Genomic DNA, 18,754 nt, shown 5'->3' on the forward strand with positions numbered 1-18,754 from the left:
TGCTGAAAAGGGGACCTAGTGACAAACAGAAAAAAAGGAGAATTGATGTGGTATCCTCTTTATTTGGGCAGTTCTCCGAGGCCACCACCGATCCCGCTGGATCCTTTGCACCTTCACCAGGGTCATTTGACCCCATGGGACCACTCCAGTTCAGACCTCACACTATGCGTCACTTATCCAGTCAGATACACGGAGTAGATGCACACATTAGGCAGCTCATAGTTGGCTTTCCTACTAGCCCACCTAGGGCTAGCACATCTACTGGCACTGCTACCCCACTATCCCTGGATGGTGTGGTCCAAGAGCAAAAAACAATAACTGGCAAGATGGAGGCCATGAACAAAAGGTTGGAAAATATGAGCCGCCGACAAGGGAAGATTGAGAAGGGGCAGAGAAAGTTCAAGGAGCATGAGAAAAAGAAAAGAAAATTTATGTCCAAAATGATGCACAAGCTGAGTTCATTCTGTGGCTCACATGAATCAGAGGACGATGATGATGAGGATTTGGAGCTCAAATTTCCCACCACCTCCAGCTCCGAGTGATGCAGTTTCAGGGAGCACCTCCTTCATTTTATCTTGTTTTGTTTAGTTGCATTGAGGACAATGCAACACTTTAGGTTGGGGGTGGCTCATATATGATGGATGTATATGGAGCATGATCATTTTTGTGAACTCGTGTAGATTAGTTGACATTTGTAGTTTATTAGTAATATTTCGTAGTTTAATTCTAGCATGTTAGCATTAGCATTTTCTTGTTAGTTTTTATTTTTCATGGTAGTATTAATGAAAATCCTTGGTTTTTCTTTATACCGCGATTTTTTTCCAAGGAAATAATTTGTGTCGAATCGAGTGATTTTTCCCTATGATGGATGGCGTGACAACTTTCTTAAGAGATTAGTCGTGTTTAATTTCATTTGTCTCTTTAGGTAAATATTTTTTTTAGTTAGTATAATAGCTAATAGTGAATAAATTGGTTATAGGGTGTGATCTTTTATCCATAAACCAATGTGTGGCTTATTTGGTACCAACATGATTTAAACCTTGGCATATGAAGTTTTGATTTTAAAAATAAAAAATGATTGAAGTAATAATCATTGTTGTGACTTTTAGGTTCTATTTTTGGTTTGTTGACTCATTAAATAGTCTTTTAGGCTATATATTATTTTTTTTGGATTCATTAGTCTTAATTGGATTTTGGATTTATACGCCACTCGAGTTTGCATGTGCCATGTGGGGTGAGATTTGTTATGAGTTCTTTTGCATTATTTGTAGTCTAGAACTTCCCCGGAATGTGCTTCAAGGCGAAATCCTAGACTAACTTGGTTTAAAAAATGATGTTAGGCCTTCCTTGAACCGTTATTGTGCCTTAAATTTCCTACCCTTGTATATTTTCCATAGTCAACCCCTTTTGAGCCTTTAAACTTTTTATTTGGCAACTATGTTACAAGCTTTAACCCTTTGTTCTTTATTCATCTATCTTTTGGCACCCTACCTCCCTAAGTACTTTGAAAGTGAAATCATAGGCTAAAAGCTTAATATTGGGGGTGAAAGTTGGAAAAGTTGTGATGTGGAAGTTGCTTAAAAGGTGAAAGGTAATAAAAAAATAATAAATAAAATAAGGTAATATATATATATATATATATATATATATATATATATATATATATATATATATATATATATATATATATATATAGAGAGAGAGAGAGAGAGAGAGAGAGAGAGAGAGAGAGAGAGAGAGAGAGAGAGAGAGAGAGAGATCGAAGGAAGTGTGCGTTGATTGTTGCAAATTGTAGTGTTTAGGGAGGTTTTGAGTCACTATTATCCAAAGTGTGCCCTACCCCAACCAAAAACTTACATTACAATCCTTTAAATCCTACTTGATTTTGAACCAAGTGTGTTTACATTAGTGGAGAAATACATGAAGGGCAAGCCTATGGCACTACTTTTGTGCATTTGAATATCTTTATGAGAGTGAGAGTTAATTCTTTCCATTTGATATCCCATATGTGTTTAAATAGCAATCTATAATTTGGGATTCTCTATTAAGTGTGAGGGCACATGAAAATTTTGAGTCGTGAACTTAATCCAATCTCCAATTGGGAAGAATGAACAAAAGAAAATTGCTTGTGATAATGAGGCAAATTTTGAAACTTTAGTGTCATGACTTGGTTGCTACTTTGATTAAAAGTGGTGTTTGAGTACTTGAATTGAAATGAAATTTCTGAGAAGTTCTTGGCGATTCATATGCTTTGAATTAATTTTTGGTACCAACCGAAGTCATTAGATTGTGCTTAAGTTGAACCTTTTTGACTTGAAATGATGTTTGGTATGCCATTGAGCTTAATTGATGATATTATTGAAGGATGTTCATAGTTTTTAAATTACTTGAGGACAAGCAATAGTTTAAGTTTGGGGGTTTGCTAAGTTGGTATTTTACCCACTTATCTCTTCTTGATACTTAGGCTTTTGTATGATTTTGATGAGAAACTAAGGCATTTATTGAGGTTTATTGGCATATTTCAGGTATCAAGTGATTTAGAAATGATGGTGAAGAAACCAAGTGAAAACGAGTAAACAAGAAGCTAAAATGGACAAAATAAATCCGCCTAGTGAATTACCCTTCGCAAACGCGAAGGGTTAGATGCGAACGCGAAGCATTAGGCCAACAAGCCTTCGCGAACGCGAGGTGCTGTACGTGAATGCGAAGAAGGAGGAAGCCAACCTTCGCGAACGCGAAGAAGCAGGAGACAAACCTTCACGAACGCGACGGAGATTTCGCGAACGCGAAGAAGCAGAAATCAAACCTTCGCGAACGCGAAGTGTTGTTCGCGAACGCGAAGAAGAAACTGGGCGGAAAAACTGGGCAGTTCTGAAATTTTACGAATTTGACCCCAAACCATTTAATACACGACCTAACTCATTTGTAGGAGATCTTTGGCTTATTTTTCAATTCCTAGACTAGAGAAGACAAGTTTTGAAGGTAGGGTTCTTGCACACACACTTGAGTCTTGAAGATTTGAAGCTTTTGGTTGAGAATTTCTTACTCATTTATGCTCATCTCTTTATTTTCTTGCTTTGTATTAAATATTTAAGTGTGTAGTATTTTTTTCTACACTTGAATCTTGTTTATGGGAATATTCATATTTAAAGTATGGATTAAATATCTTGTTGTGCTTATGTATTGATTAATTTTTATTTATTATGAAGTGAGTTATTGTTCCTTTAATTATTCTTGTTCTTTATTGTTTCCAAAGGGATTAGCTAACCCTAGGACTCGCCCATTAACTTCGAATTAATTTTGGAAAAGATAATTTGGGTTTGGGAAAGATTAATTAAAAAGAACTTGAGGCTTTAACCCTCACTTTATAGATTCTACCTAGGGATAGGATTGAACTACTTGTAACCATATTCGGGTATGCTTAATCTCTTAATTGTTTTAGGGATAATTCAATTAGTAAGTCTTGTTATTTTTTGAGAGAAGCTAATATAGAATTATTATCCGAGGCTAATAAATAATAAACTCGCTCATATTTTTAAAATTGTGAAATATATTGGATCGTTACTTGAGTATTCCCATTGTATCCATACTTGTAGCCATTGATCATTTTACTTGCTTTCTAGGTTAGTTTATATTTTCGCATTTAGATATAATATTTTCTCAACAATCATTCTAAGTATTTGGCATTGCATAATAAGTGATAATTCTCTTACATTCCTAATCACCTACATATTATTCTCTGTGGGATTCGACCCCGACTCATAGTTGGGTAAATTATATTGCATGCGACCATGTCCATTTACTTTTTAGTAGTGGATTTGGACGTCATCAATACTTACTAGGTATGCATTGATTTACGTACTCATGCTACACTTCTAAACTTATTATGCGGGTATATATATATTTCTGTTGGTCTCTTGGGCGTAAAGGCACAACTATTCAGGGGACTTTATAATGAGTTGCATCCCATGTTACACACCGCAACATACGGGGTCTCCATAATACTTATTTATATTATCATGTCTATCTTGTATTCCAGACAGATGTTATATTATTATTCTACTTCCTAGTAGGTGCTCATGCACTTGTGATACTGGGTTTTGGGGGTTCCTAGTGGATGTTCACTATTGTAGTTCACGTTATTATTATCATTTCACTTTATGATTTATTTATATTCGAAACTTTGTATAGAATAGCACAGATTTCTATGAGTTCCATATTTTGCTCTATTATTTAATGGGATTCATGATTTCAAAAATAATAAAATAAGTAATTAAGTTGGTAGTTCACCATTGGCTTGCCTAATGGTGACGTTGGGCACCATCGCGGCCTACAGTAGATTTTGGGTCGTGACAATAACATATCTAAACTTAGATTTGATAGTATTTAACCCTAAGAATTATATTGCATGAGAGATATTGGGGTGACACATGCGCTAGGTGACGAGCGTGAGTGTGCGCACTGAAGTATTCATGATTAGAGGTGGATTTTATACTATCGTGAGATTTGTTTTGCTATCACGCCTCGTTATATCCGTATTTTCTCTACTTGTATGATTAAATAAGCCATTATTCATGTTAGAAAGTATGTCTAGTCTATGTGCTAATTGTTCGAGACATGATAGGCTATTCTTGCTATTTCTGAGCTATTTACCTTAATTGTACACATACTCTCGGTCATGACGCTATATCCGTGTATGATATCTCTGTATCAGTACTTTCTTATTGATTCCTCATATGTTGTTGATGCCTTATATGTGTGACACTATTGATATAAGTATTATGAAATATGATTATCTGAGACTTGAGTAGTTAATGACTGAGCTTGTGCTATAGAGCCGTTTTGGTATTGATTTTGAGGTGATGCATATGCCAGACTCATATTGGGCTAAGCGATATTGATTTTGGGGCGACGCGTGCACTAGGCCTCTCCATTGGGCTATGTGATTATGATTAGCGCTTGGGCAGGATCTGTCCATCCGGAGTCTGACATGCCAGCATTGGGCGCAGGCACAATATTTTATATACGTGCTTTGATGATGGACATTTATGCCAGGCACTCGTATAGTGCTAAGTATAGCTATGTGGTTATTCTTGATAGTTTCGCTATAATAATGTTGAGTTGACATGTAGGCATAGAGATGTACCTTCCTCATGCTAGCTGGTAAATGAAACCATATCCGTGTTGGGCTTAAATTGTTATACTCAAAAGACATGTCTAAATTCCTAAAATGTTAACGAGCTGAACATAATATCATTGAGTTACCTGATTCTACTATTTCCTTTATATTCTGAAACATTACTGGTTATTGATATTGGTCTCTAATTATTGTTTTTGAGCTCGTCACTTCTTTCTGCCTAAGGTTAGTTTTGTTACTTATTGAGTACATGTGAGCACCTAATTTTTTTACCATGCTTGAAATATTTATCAATTTTTAGTATGTAAATATATTTAAACTTTAATCTATATATTTTATCTCTTATTTCACCTTTTTATATATTTTATTTAAGAAAAATGAAAATGGTTAAAAAAAAGGTCACATTTTAGTAGAAGTTTTATTTTTATTTATAAAGAAAGAAAGTTTTCAAAAAAATAAAAATAAAATATATTTTTATTTAGTTTAATGCAATTTTTAAATTTGATACTTTCAATAAACGAAGATTGAGTATATAGTAATTTTATCTTGTTATTTTTGATTTAGTAGGAGTAGATTTTTATTTATTTGTTATCAAAAAAAGAAAATACTAAAAAAAAAAAAAAAAAAAAGAGCCAATCAGAAATTGCTATCTTGCAAAGATTCCATGTTATCTCACTAACAAACTTCTCATGTGGCCTTTAATTCTGATAAATCATTTTACAATGGCATATCCACAGAAGCTTTAAATAATTTTATTCCCTACCAGCACATATTTTCCTCACTTTTAAATTATCATCACATTTTGCTCACATTTTGGATTTTTTCTTTTTGAACTAACTCTCACGTGACACACAGAGATAGCTGCCATATTGGATTCTTTCATCAGGGAATAACTTTTCTTTTAGCCTTATCTAATAAAACCTTCCTTGCTCCCCAATTCATCTGCTCAGCTATATAAACATTAAACACACACAAACAAAAAAGAGAATACGGGGGAACAAAAAGAAAAAGAACGGGAAAAGTTCGATAGCCTATCTTCTCGAGCCATTAACCACCCATGAAACTCCACTCATCCCCTCCATTTTAACTTCCAAAAACCAGCTCCAAAAGCCATGAAAATAAGTCCCAAACCCTGCTGAAAAAGTGTTGGAAAACATGCCTAAAACCAGTCCTTCAACAGCTGCGAAACAACCCTGAACTAGCCCCAAAATCACGCCAAACTAGCATGAAAATCAGCTGAAAGTAACCCCAAAATAACTCCATCAAACCAGCTGTGAAAACACACCAAATCCACCTAAAATACAGCTATAAAACACCCCGTCAAACCACCTCGAAGATCGCCAGTTTCACCCTTTAAAACATGCATAGAGATTCCCAAAATTGGAGTAGTTCGAGTTGAAGGTACGGACGAGTTTAAGTCGAGGTTCGAGGTCGTCAGTGAGAGATTCAGTCCGAGTTCTGGTTGTTGACTCGTGTGCCGACTCTTGTATTCCAATGTTATCAACGTTAAAGATCTCAATTTGAGGTTCTTTCCTTAACTTCCAGCATGTTTTGGTGTTTTACTTACCTCTGTTTTGCGCCTATTTGTATGTTTGCTCTATAACTCACTAGTATTCCTATATCTTTGTTTTAGTTTTGTGGTATTTATGCTTTTCTAAATATTTTAGTAGTGAAAGAATAAGGATTGTCTGCTATATCAATGTTTAGGTGTGTCCTAGTTGGTTTTTGCTTACTCAAATGCTCCGATTATCTTTCTTGACTTCGTTTGTTTCTCGGGTCAATTTCATATAGCTGGTTTTTGTTTTATTAGTTTATGAAGTACTTGACATGTGGAAAATTGATATCTAAGGGCAATGTTATCAATTAAGAGGAGTGGTTTTAGAATCAAATGAGCCGTAAATTGATAAGTTGGATAGAAAAGAGAGTTGAATTTGATATGATAAAATAACATGTTGGCCCTTAGCTTAGTACCTAGATTACATCATTTCTTTCACAATTTTCATAATTCACGGCCTTACAGTAATCTCAAAATTTAGAAAGTATAATGAACATTGTTAGAATACTTTAAGCGCGCTTTTAATTAATCTACCGCGATTATGTATACGTTCGCGTGACATAATTGTGATTACCAAAATTAAAACCGAAGTATGCGTTCACGCAATTTTGGGCAAAACAATCTAAATAATAATAAAGTGTTATTAATTGTGTACATATACGCATGAAATGATTTTTAGCACACTAAACAAAACGGATCTACACACACGCAATCCGTTTTAAAGATAAATCCATAACGCCATAATTAAAAGCGGTGAAAGGTAAAACTCACATAGGTTTTAAAAATACGTAATTAAATAAATAATTAAGTCAGGTGTGATTAAAGCGACCGTGCAAAACCACAGAATTCAGGAGTGCCTTACACCTTCTTCAGGGTTAATAAAATTTCTTACCCGATCTTCTGGCTTTCGCAAACTTAAACATAGTTAATTTCCTCGATTTAGAATTTTAAAATAAATCGGTGACTTGGGGCACCATAACAAATATCCCAAGTAGTGACTTTAATTAAATAAATAATCTTATTTCGAATAATGTCATTTTAATTGGAAAAATTCTCTATTTTCAGAAAAAGGTGGTGTGACAGTACATAGGGTCGGTTATACTCATACTACACTATGCACTTCATGTACAGATCCAGGTACTTTCGGACGCGGTGATCTCTAGAGTCTGTTGCTACCAGCTTTACGGAGACTACGAGGTAGCGTCTATGCCATCCGCAGACCTTGAAGTGCTCTTTCATCATTTTTATTATTATTGTTCTACTATTCAGATACAGTCAGACCTCTTTATAACAGCATTCCTATATAACAACCATTCACTATAAAAGCCAAGTTTTCATCAGAACTAATTTTTTAAGTTATATTTTACCTCTCTGTAACAATATTTTACCTATAACAGCAACAACCATATTTATAGAAGAACACTCTTTGTAAAGTTACCCCTATAACAACCATATAAAATCATTAAGATTACTAATAATAATTATAAAAATAAGCCCACAATCTTTTTCATTAAACAAAGTTTCCATCTTGCATAAGATATAAGATTTGAAGATTTCAACATGATATCTTTTCCATTGGACATATTCCAAAAACTATATAGATAGAAAATTTAACTATCAAGCTCTTAGATTATCTTCAAGGGAAAACTATTGGATACTTTTTTGCTGAAAATTTGGACACGAATCTTCGCCAATTTAAGCGTTATATTGCTAGTAAGAGAATAAAATTTATGAAACAATCTACAATTACAAAGTTCTTCCATTAATCTTGAAAGTATTTGTTTTTCTGGTTAGCGTTACTATTTCTGCCTTAGAGTTAAATCTTTATACATTTAGTTATGAATTTATTAATAATGTATTAGATTTCTTCAATATTTAACTAGTGATATATGCATATCTTTTTAGATTTTAAATTTGAATAATTTTTTTATCTTTTATATATAACATTAGAAAAGGAAAAATAATTAATTTTTGAATAATTTTTATCTATAACAACCAAAAAATATTTAAACGTTGAATGTTATTATAGGTGTATAATAGTCATTCACTATAAAAGCCAAAAAATATCGGAACAAACGAGGTTGTTATAGAGAGGGTTGACTGTAGTTGTATTTAGGATTTGGTCTTGTATTTTGATACTCAGTCGTGCTCATGTACTCGTTGACAGCAGATCATTGGGATGGTTGTAGCAGTATTGTTGTTACTTTCTTAGAATTTCATGATATCTTCGTTGTTGAGTTTATTAAGCCTTATTTGATTAAATTCATTGTTCTTATGTGACTGTTGGCTTGCCTAGCAAGTAGTGTTATGCGTCGTCGCGGCTCCGGTGGGAGTTGGGTCTGATAGTTGGATTCAATTTTTCCTTACTTAGGTTTTATGAGTCATAATAGATTTAGAATTCTGCTACCAATTAAGGATGCTAGGGCATTGGTCGGCCCAAAAGACATTACTAGAAACTCAGAGTGACCATAACAGGTCTTGAAAATTGTCTTTGGAATATCTGAATCCCAGATCTTCAGCTGATGATACCCCAATCTCAAGTCAATCTCCGAGAACACTCTAGCACCCTGAAGATGGTCATATAAGTCATTAATGCGTTATAGCGGGTACTTGTTCTTAATTGTAACTTTTTTCAGCTGTCTATAATCAATAACATCCTCATAGTACTATCCTTCTTCTTCACAAATAAAACTGATGCACCTCAAGGCGATACACTAGGTCTGATGAAGCATTTATCAAGTAGCTCCTGCAACTGCTCTTTCAACTCCTTCAACTCTATAAGTGCCATGCAATACAGTAGAATAGAAATGGGTTGAGTGATTGACACCAAGACAATACCAAAATCGATGTCTCTGTCGGGTGGCATGCTGGACAGGTCGGTTAGAAACACATCTAGGACGTCTCTCACTACCGGAACTGACTCAACGATTCACCACAAATATCCCTCGCATAGACCAAGTACGCCAAACATCCCTTCTCAACCATTTGTTGAGCCTTTAAATATGAAATCACCTTACTCGAAACATAATCTAGGGAACCTCTCTACTCAATCCTAGGCAATCCTGGAAATGCCAATATCACGGTCTTAGCGTGATAATCAAGAATAGCATGACATGGCGACAACCAATCCATGCCCAATATCAAGTCAAAATCAACCATGCTAAGCAGTAAAAGATCAACTCTCATCTCACAACCCCCAATAGTCACCTCACACGATCGATATAAATGATCCACAACAATAGAATAACCCACCGGGGTAGATACATGAACATGCATAGCTAAAGAACCACGAGATATATCCAAATAACGAGCAGAGTATGATGACACATATGAATAAGTTGAACCACGATCAAATAGTACTGAAGCATACTTGTGGAACACTGAAACAATATATGCGATCACAATATAGAAAGCAAATACCTATGCCCTGACAGGAAAAGTATAGAAATGGGGCTGACCACTACCTGAACAACCTCCCCATCTAGGGCGACCTCGTGCTCACTGTGCTCCACCTCTAGCTGGTTGTACGAGTGGTGTAGTTTTTGATGCTGAAGTCATAGGGTGAGAGCTCGACTACGGATCCCTACTCAACAGTCTGGAACAATCTCTCTTGAGATGACTCAAGTCCTCGCACTCAAAACAACCTTTCCTCTGACGGAGCTGCTAACCCTGATAATCTGAATAACCGCCTGTGGAACCCTGTGCAGATGTAGTATGGTAAGAACTATGTACCGATAATTCATTGAATGATGACTAAGTTGGGCGTGCACTATAGGAACTGTAGCAAACTAAAGAACTACGAGGAACATGTTGAGTTGTTTGAACGGGTCTAGAAGGATGACCTTTGCTATAGTGTGACTGACCTCCAGATGAGGCACTACTAAAACAACCTAAACCACGAGGCTTCTTGGCCTCCTGCTCCTCATGCTCAAGCCTGTGGACCTGCTTCACGCGCATAGCAATCTTGACCACCTAGTCAAACCTGGCATCTGTCGTAACATTTCGAGCCATACTGTAACATTAACCGTAGTTGAGACCATCAATGAACCTCCTGATCCTCTCCCCCTCAGTGGGAACCAACCATATAGCATGACGTGCCAAATTTGCAAATCTCATCTCGTACTGGGTCACAGTCATACACTCTTGGCAAAGCTGCTCAAACTCCCTACACAACTCCTCTCTGTGAGTCTGTGGGACAAACTTCTCTAAGAATAGAACTGAGAACTCATGCCATGTAAGTCACACTACATTAGTTGGCATGCTCAACTCATGATCTTACCACCATCTGTAGGCTGCCCCTGTCGGATGAAATGTAGTGAATGTAACTGTAGTGGTGTCAGAAATACCTGCGGTGTGAAGAATAAACTGACACCGGTCTAGAAAATCCTGAGCATCCTTTGACTCCCCTTCGCTGAATTCTAGAGGCTTTAAGCCTCCCAAATCGCTCCAACCTCTTCTGCTCCTCATCACTCATCAGTGGACCAACCTCAGCCCGGGTAGCAATAACCGGCTGAACTAGTAACACCCTCGGTGTTTGATGACCCTGAGCTAGCTACTTTATAGTACATGAGGCAGGACTCTGGCACCTCCCCCAGTCTGTGAGGTAGCTGGTGCAACTGGAATCGAAACCGCCTGAGCCAGGCTCATGCATATAGTCAAAATCTGAGCCAAGGCCTCCTGAAGGCTAGGAATAACAATAGGCACTGCTAGTGCCTAATTTGGTCCAACTGGCCGAAAAATATATAGAACTTCTCCTCAGTTTGAGCGATTGGTGGCTCCACAGATACTGCTCTAGTTGTAGTACGAGCCCGACCTCGACCTCTATCACGGCCCCGGCCTCTTGTGACCCTAACTGGTGGTCGTCCTCCTGATCCGGCTGCACGTGTCCTCACCATCTGTGAGAGAATAGAATTGTCAAGGTTTAAAATTTGGAAATAACAAATCCGCACGACAAGAATGCAAGATAGTGAAGTTTTCCTAACAGTTCGGTAGCCTCCCAAAGATAAGTACGGACGTCTTCGTACCGATCCGCAAGACTATACTAAACCTGCCCATGACACGTAATACCTATAAAACTACGGCTCTGATACCAACTTGTCATGACCCAAAATCTCAACCCGTCGTGATGGCGTCTAACGCACTTGCTAGGTAAGCCGGATATAACCATAATGAACCAAAAATTCAAAAGTGACAGAATAAACATAAGTCTAAAACTTTAACATAACATAATAATATGAATACATGACAAATTCCCCAGAACTGGTAAATACAGAGTCATGAGATCTAAGACGAAAAGAAAATACAAGTATGAAAGCCAAAATAGCAACACTGTATGAAATAAGGTGTCATGCACCAACCTTGGGGAGCGTGACTGGTGCTCAACCGAGATAACCCGGCCGAGCAAGCCGTACAATGCCTTCTATCCGATCTCACTCACGAATAAAGAAAAGATCCATTTCACTAATTAGGTATCGGGGAGAATCATGTAACAACATCGATTCCTTATCAATACTTACATCATTAATACAGTTTAAAATACAACACTTTCATACTTTGATGTGGAACGTGTAATACAATTACAACATTACAAGTTTGACTTTCCCAACACCAACATACCACCACACTATGTTTACGGAGCCTCTAATGGATACAAAAGAGTACGATGATAGTGCCGGCAACAAGGTCCCAGCTATACCTCAAAACATAATACATAAGGACAAAAGATATACGACCCCAAAATGAAGTGGGGCTCACCAAGTCAGCTGGGAAGAGGGTGTACCGCTATCAACGATCAAAGCCGCCTGCTGTGGAACCACCTGCATCTATTAAAGATGCAGTGTGACGTTAGTATAAGTGGAATAGTACTAGTATGAATAACCAAACACCCTCTCAAAAGTCACCAAGTTAGGAAAATTTCAAACAATACCAAAACATCAAGTTAGGAGCAATATAAGTTTTCAAGTAATTTCCATATTATAGGTTGGGAGATCATAGCATCGATAAAGATATGCCACCGTGTATTTTGCACAGAGTCCGATCAAGGCCCGATCGGCTAGGCCGTCTCACCCAAGACATCAATCACAATCACAATTATTATCCCGATCTCAATCATTATCGCAATCATAATTTCAAACATAATCACCACCATGTGTGTGGCATGGTGTCCGATCACGACCCGACCGGCTAGGCCGTCTCACCACAATGCCATATGGATCGACATCACCTTTTTTTAGCAATCATCTCATCCCAATAAAGGGGAATATTCGCAATTTACTCCTACACCGGCACGTGTAGTTTCAGGGTTAGGTTATTTTAACCTACCCTTCCTCGGTGACTAACGATACTCCCAAAGTGTTTGTTTATTTAAAGGATTTACAACTCATTTCAATGTATTTTACACGCACTTTAGTTTCATTGGCACTATGGCTCCGAATGTAATGTTGTTCTTGGCATGTTGGTCGTATTTTCATATTTCATGCTCACCTCTTTCACTTTCAAACATCATCACGGATCATCAACAATAAAGCATTTATATTAACGACTTTAAGTCCTCATGTGAGCAAGTAAGAGTCTTAAGCACATAGATATTTCTTATACAATTTGGCATAATAGCATTCATTTAAAACACGACTTAAAGTTATAACATTTAGATATGCAATCCATACTTTGAACACATTCTCAGATAGTAACACAACATATCAAGAATATTTGAAACACATATTGAGCATATATCTTTTATCACAAAGCTTGTTCGGAATAATCAATTTATGATGAACAACTCGAGAATTACAAGGACATTGTGGGGTTCAATTCTAAGAGAAGAGTCTAGCCAACATATCTCGCCTTGAGCTTCCTTAAATTACTACAATGTTCGGAAATCTTAGCCACTTTGATCTATTTTGAACTATAACAAAGTTGAACACAAATTAGGAAGGAGTCCATGGTTCCAGCTCATTCGAGCATTTTATCAAACACTAGGTGGGAATTAAGGTTTCAATATCCTCCTATGATGAATTCCTTTATCCCACTAACCAAAATCTACCCAATTGAACTCAACCATCTTCCCACAACCCTAGATAGTACATGCATGCATAATGAACAACTCCCACACCCAAGAATTACTTGCCTTATTACCTATTTTTAGTTAAATCTCGAAATTGAGGGTTAGGGTGTAGATTCGTACCTTTTCGTTGAAGACCTTGTGATTTACCCTTGTGAATTCTTCAAGGCTCGAGTAAGGATGGATGAACAAATGACTTAAAAGTGCCTTTTCTCACTCTAGACCACTTTTCTCTCTCTAAAACATAAGTTTGAACCTTCTACAATGATCCCTAGGACTGTTTTATAAGAATGGGGATGGGTTTATAAAACTAAAAAATGAAGTTCCGATGTAGATCTACGGTCGCATATGCAACCGTATAATGCTTCTTGGATCCGCAAAATGGGCCGCATAATGGCCCTCCGAAACTATGCATTTCTGCTTCACTCTGCGATCGGTCTCCGAAAATCTTTATATGGTACATGCGATGGATTGTGCGGCCCACGAAATAATTATGCAGCAGCATAATGGACCGCATATTGGTCCTAAAATTTAGCTCAGGTTTCTGCTCCACTCCGCGGCAGATCTGCAGTCCGCAGATCAGTTCTGCGATCGCAGAATGGACCACAGAAACGCCTTGCACTTCCAAAAATTTTCTTCAATTCCCCAACGCACTGTTCAACCCAAAAAGTCCACGCCACGCTGAGCTTGGCACCAGGAACCCCGGGTTTTTTTGGTAAACCTTTACGGGGCCTTACATAAGGAAAACAATATGATATGGAAAGAGACTCCAAGTTTGCGGTCGAGAAAGAAACTATACCTCTTCTCCCGAATATCAATCAGCTCATCAATCATCTCTGCTACTGATGACTGGGTCTGACACCTGGATATGCACAATTAAGTGCAGAGTGTAGCATGAGTATAACTGACCCAATGTATTTGGCAAGTACCATATCTAACCTTGGCGAGGTAAAAGCAACAAGAATTGTAAATGATACTTGCTATAACCCGTACAGTTCATAAATTTAACAAGTACAAACATAGGTATGATCAAATCAGGAAATAACGGATAAAACTACCTTTGTGCCCATAATTACTCAAGTACTCTGCTCAGTCAATGATCCAGCATATAAAGATGATATGCAAGTAAAAATAAAATGCAGTAAGCCAATAGCACTGACCAGATTTTCCTTAGAATTTCCAATACAGTACAAAACCACTGATCAATTTTCCTCAATCCGCACGTACACCATCAAGAGAGAAAAATGAGAGGGTGACCTTAGGAGGATGGATCCATATCCACACACTGCACGGAAAACTCACGTGCTGCACGGACAACTCATGTGCTAATAATATCAATATTCGGATCCGCACGGACAACTCACGTGCTAATAATATAAATATTTGGATCTATACGAATAACTCACATGCTACATAGACAACTCACGTGCCAATAATACAAATAGCGTGGACAACTCACGTGCCAATAATCACAATCTGCCCGACGTGATCAAATGCTACCAGTCCAGATCATAGCACACAGAAAGCAAATATACAAGAATACATGTACATGATCAATGATTATCAAGTTTCATACTCCTGGACTGGTATAAATAGCATGCTATAGTGTAGGTGTTCTATCACAACTAGATTAGACAATTTCATCACGAAATAATATTTTATCAGTTTGATAAGGAGAATAACCTCAATTTAATCTCAAATGTGGTACATATAGCCTACAACATGGGTACACATGGGAGAAACAACACAACATTAAGGTTAGCAATCAGATCAAGGCTTATCATATCCTAAGCACTACCACGAGCAAGAAATAGTACCCCGGTGCAAGCATATGGGCTCATCCCAACACATATGCGTTACTCATAGCACATAACTATCATAAATATTTCAGGCAACTAGTACCTAAACCAAGTTTAGGTAAGATACTTACCTCAAGCTAGCCAAATGAGTACTCTAACAAACCCTTTCCTCGCAAATCAACCTCGCAGAAGCGCATCCGCTTCTGCGGAAACTTTTGTGCATCTATGACCTATCCCCCAGCCAGGCCAACCTCGTACCTGTGCAAAAGAGGCCGCACATGTGGCTCCGTATCTGCAGCCAATCCCATTGCAGGTGCAAAAATAGCTGAAGACAGATTTTTCAGCAAACTCCTTAACGTCCAAAATGAATCCGAACTCAATCTGAATCACACCCGAGGCCTCCCGGGACCTCATCCAAACATACCAACCAATCCCAAAACATACCACGAACTTACTCTATGTATCAAATTTCTTAAAACAACATCAAAACAACGAATCGCACCCTAATTCAAGCCTAATAAAACTAATGAACTTTCAACTTCTAAAACACATGACAAATCATATTAAACCAACTTGTAATGATCTCAAATTTTATACACAAGTCTCAAATGATACAACAGACATATTCCAACTCTCAAAACCAAAATCCAAACCCAATATCAACAAAGTCAACTCTTGGTCAAACCTATCAACCTTCAACTTTCCAACTTTCGCCAAAAAGTATCAAATTAACCTACAGACCTCCTAATCCAAATCCGGATATACTCCTAAGTCCAAAATCACCATAAAAAGCTATTGGAATCATCAAAAGACCATTGTGGATTCAGCTACACAGTTAAACTCCGGTCATCTCTTTCTACTTAAGCTTCCAACCTTAGGACTAAGTGTCCCAATTCACTCCAAAAATTTTCTGAAACTAATCCAACAATCCTGGTAAGTCACATAACCAAAAATGAACATATAAGAGGCAATATATAAGGGAACAGGTCTACAATACATAAAACGATCGACCGAATCATTAAATATATGTTTATTTTTACCCGAAAAATAAAGAAAATATTATAAAAAACATACAAAAGATATTAACTTAATAATTGAATGGGTAAAGTGACACCGTCTTAACATGAAAATGCAAAAAACCTCTTTTATATGAAGCTACAAAAACACATATTTTTCACTCTTTCAACCATTAGGGTGAGATGTACGTGCAAAGCACGTAAATAGATACTAATTATTATAAAATCATGAATGTTGCATACTGAATATTCAAAAGTTAAATTATTTGCTCAAAAAATAAATCATTGTTGGATAAACATTTATTTGCTTAATAGCATAGTTTGAATTTAACTACTATAAGAAACATAGTCCATCCATAAGGGGTGCTCTTAGAGCCCACTAGGGCAAAGCCCAGTAATTTTAGTAATTTGTGTACCCTATCTATCCCTATATAAGTACACATACAATGTACTTCTAAAGATAAAGCAAATAATATTTTGTATGTTATTTTCCCTGTCTCAATCCAACATAGGGTTTCGGCCGTGGTATAGGAGGTTGCTCCATTATAATGTAACAACCACCATCGACCGATGATGTGCCGAAGAATGCAGCACTTTCAATACTAATTTCATAGACTTTAGCTACTTTTAAAGCAGTTTTAGTCGTTTCTCATGTAGTTTTGTTGTTTTGCAGGAAATCGGACTTGAAGAGGCAAGAACATGAAAAAGATGTCAAAAACCTGAAGAAGTCAGTTTTGCGGCTGATCTGCGACCGAAGACTAGCTATGTGAACCGCACTTCAATCATAGATGGTATCGTGCCTGCCTGGCTTTAAGAGTTTCAAATGCGGTTTAATACGCGATTGCATAACTGATGTGCGGACCGCAAAATTATGACACAAATACAAGAGGAATTCTAGTGATCCAAAGAGATGAATCTGTGATCTACTTTGCGGACCGCGAAATAATTATGTGGATCGCATAACTGATATGCGATGAAAATCTGAAATCGCTGAGGATCAATCTACGGTATTGCGACAAATGTGAAGACCGCAGATCGTATTCGCGGTCCATTCCGCGACCGTAGAAGTCTCCTGGAGCCTATTTTTGTCACAAATTTGTCCGCATGTTTTGGGACATTATAAATAGAAGAGCTAGGATTTTTGTTGGAAATCTTGTATGAAAAAGGTCCTACATTGAGTGCATTGAATACTACCTTATTTTAGGGCTTTTTGGATAGATTCCAATACTTTGTCTTCATTTTAAGTTTTTATGACTTTATTTAAGGCTTTGTTCTTATATAATGGGTTGTTGATTTCTATTCATTTTTATGCTTCATTGATGGTTGGTGGTTGCAAACAGTACCTAGTGCCAATTTACTTTATCTTTCAATTGGAAAAATGGGTTAGGGTTTGGCAGAAATAATTAGCAAGAACTCGAGGCTTTAAACCTCGTTTAGTAAAATCTCTTAGGAATAAGTGGGTTCTACTTGGCATAAATTGGTTGCTCTTAATTGTAACTCTTTTATATTTGAAAAAATCATAAAGAGGAAATGCTACCTAACTATTGGGAAATATTGGGTAGACATTTAGGAACTATTTGCATATAAAAAGACTTCCCATAAGAAATATATCATATTAACACTTATGGCATTACATTCCATCGAAGGGGACACAACCTAGTTTTCTTATTCAATTAATCAATTCTCTTAACAAAATAGCTTCTCTTTACAATTCAGAATTATCAATCTATTTCCAAACTAAAGGCGTAGAATCACGGCCTTAGTGACGCGACACATTACTCAAGTAACCTTTTCACGCCTATTCCCTGTGGGATTTGACCCGGACCTAGTTGGGCTATTATATTTGACACCGGCTTCCTTACACCATTTATATAGATGTAATTTGAGTGTATCAAATTTTGGCTCCGTTGCCGGGGAATACAGTTTTAAATTACTAACTAGTGTGTGCTTTACTTTGCATCTTTTTTCATTCCATCACACTTTTCTTATTTTGTTTTGTGTCACTAGGCAAGTATGGGCGAGCTGGAGAATGTGTTTGTGGATATGGAGACCTAACCCGCAAGGGCAAGTTCCCAACAATGGCAAAATGACAAAGGTAGTTCAAATCAAAAAAATTGGAGTAACAACAACAAAAATTTTGCAAATCGAATTTCAAACCCCTATGTTCTACCAAAGGGACAACACTCT

General features: G+C 37.0%; 1 long non-coding RNA gene across 1 annotated transcript; it reads left to right on the forward strand.

Annotated features, from left to right (window-relative positions):
• Nucleotides 1-5,977: 5,977 nt before the first annotated feature.
• On the forward strand, nucleotides 5,978-17,755 carry LOC107827217 (uncharacterized). Its single transcript, XR_001657479.2, has 3 exons — nucleotides 5,978-6,662; nucleotides 7,824-7,889; nucleotides 17,241-17,755. It is a non-coding gene; the product is annotated as an uncharacterized LOC107827217 (long non-coding RNA).
• The last annotated feature ends 999 nt before the right edge of the window (nucleotides 17,756-18,754 follow it).

The sequence above is a fragment of the Nicotiana tabacum genome, chromosome 24, assembly GCF_000715075.1.
Source record: "Nicotiana tabacum cultivar K326 chromosome 24, ASM71507v2, whole genome shotgun sequence".
NCBI lineage: Eukaryota > Viridiplantae > Streptophyta > Magnoliopsida > Solanales > Solanaceae > Nicotiana > Nicotiana tabacum.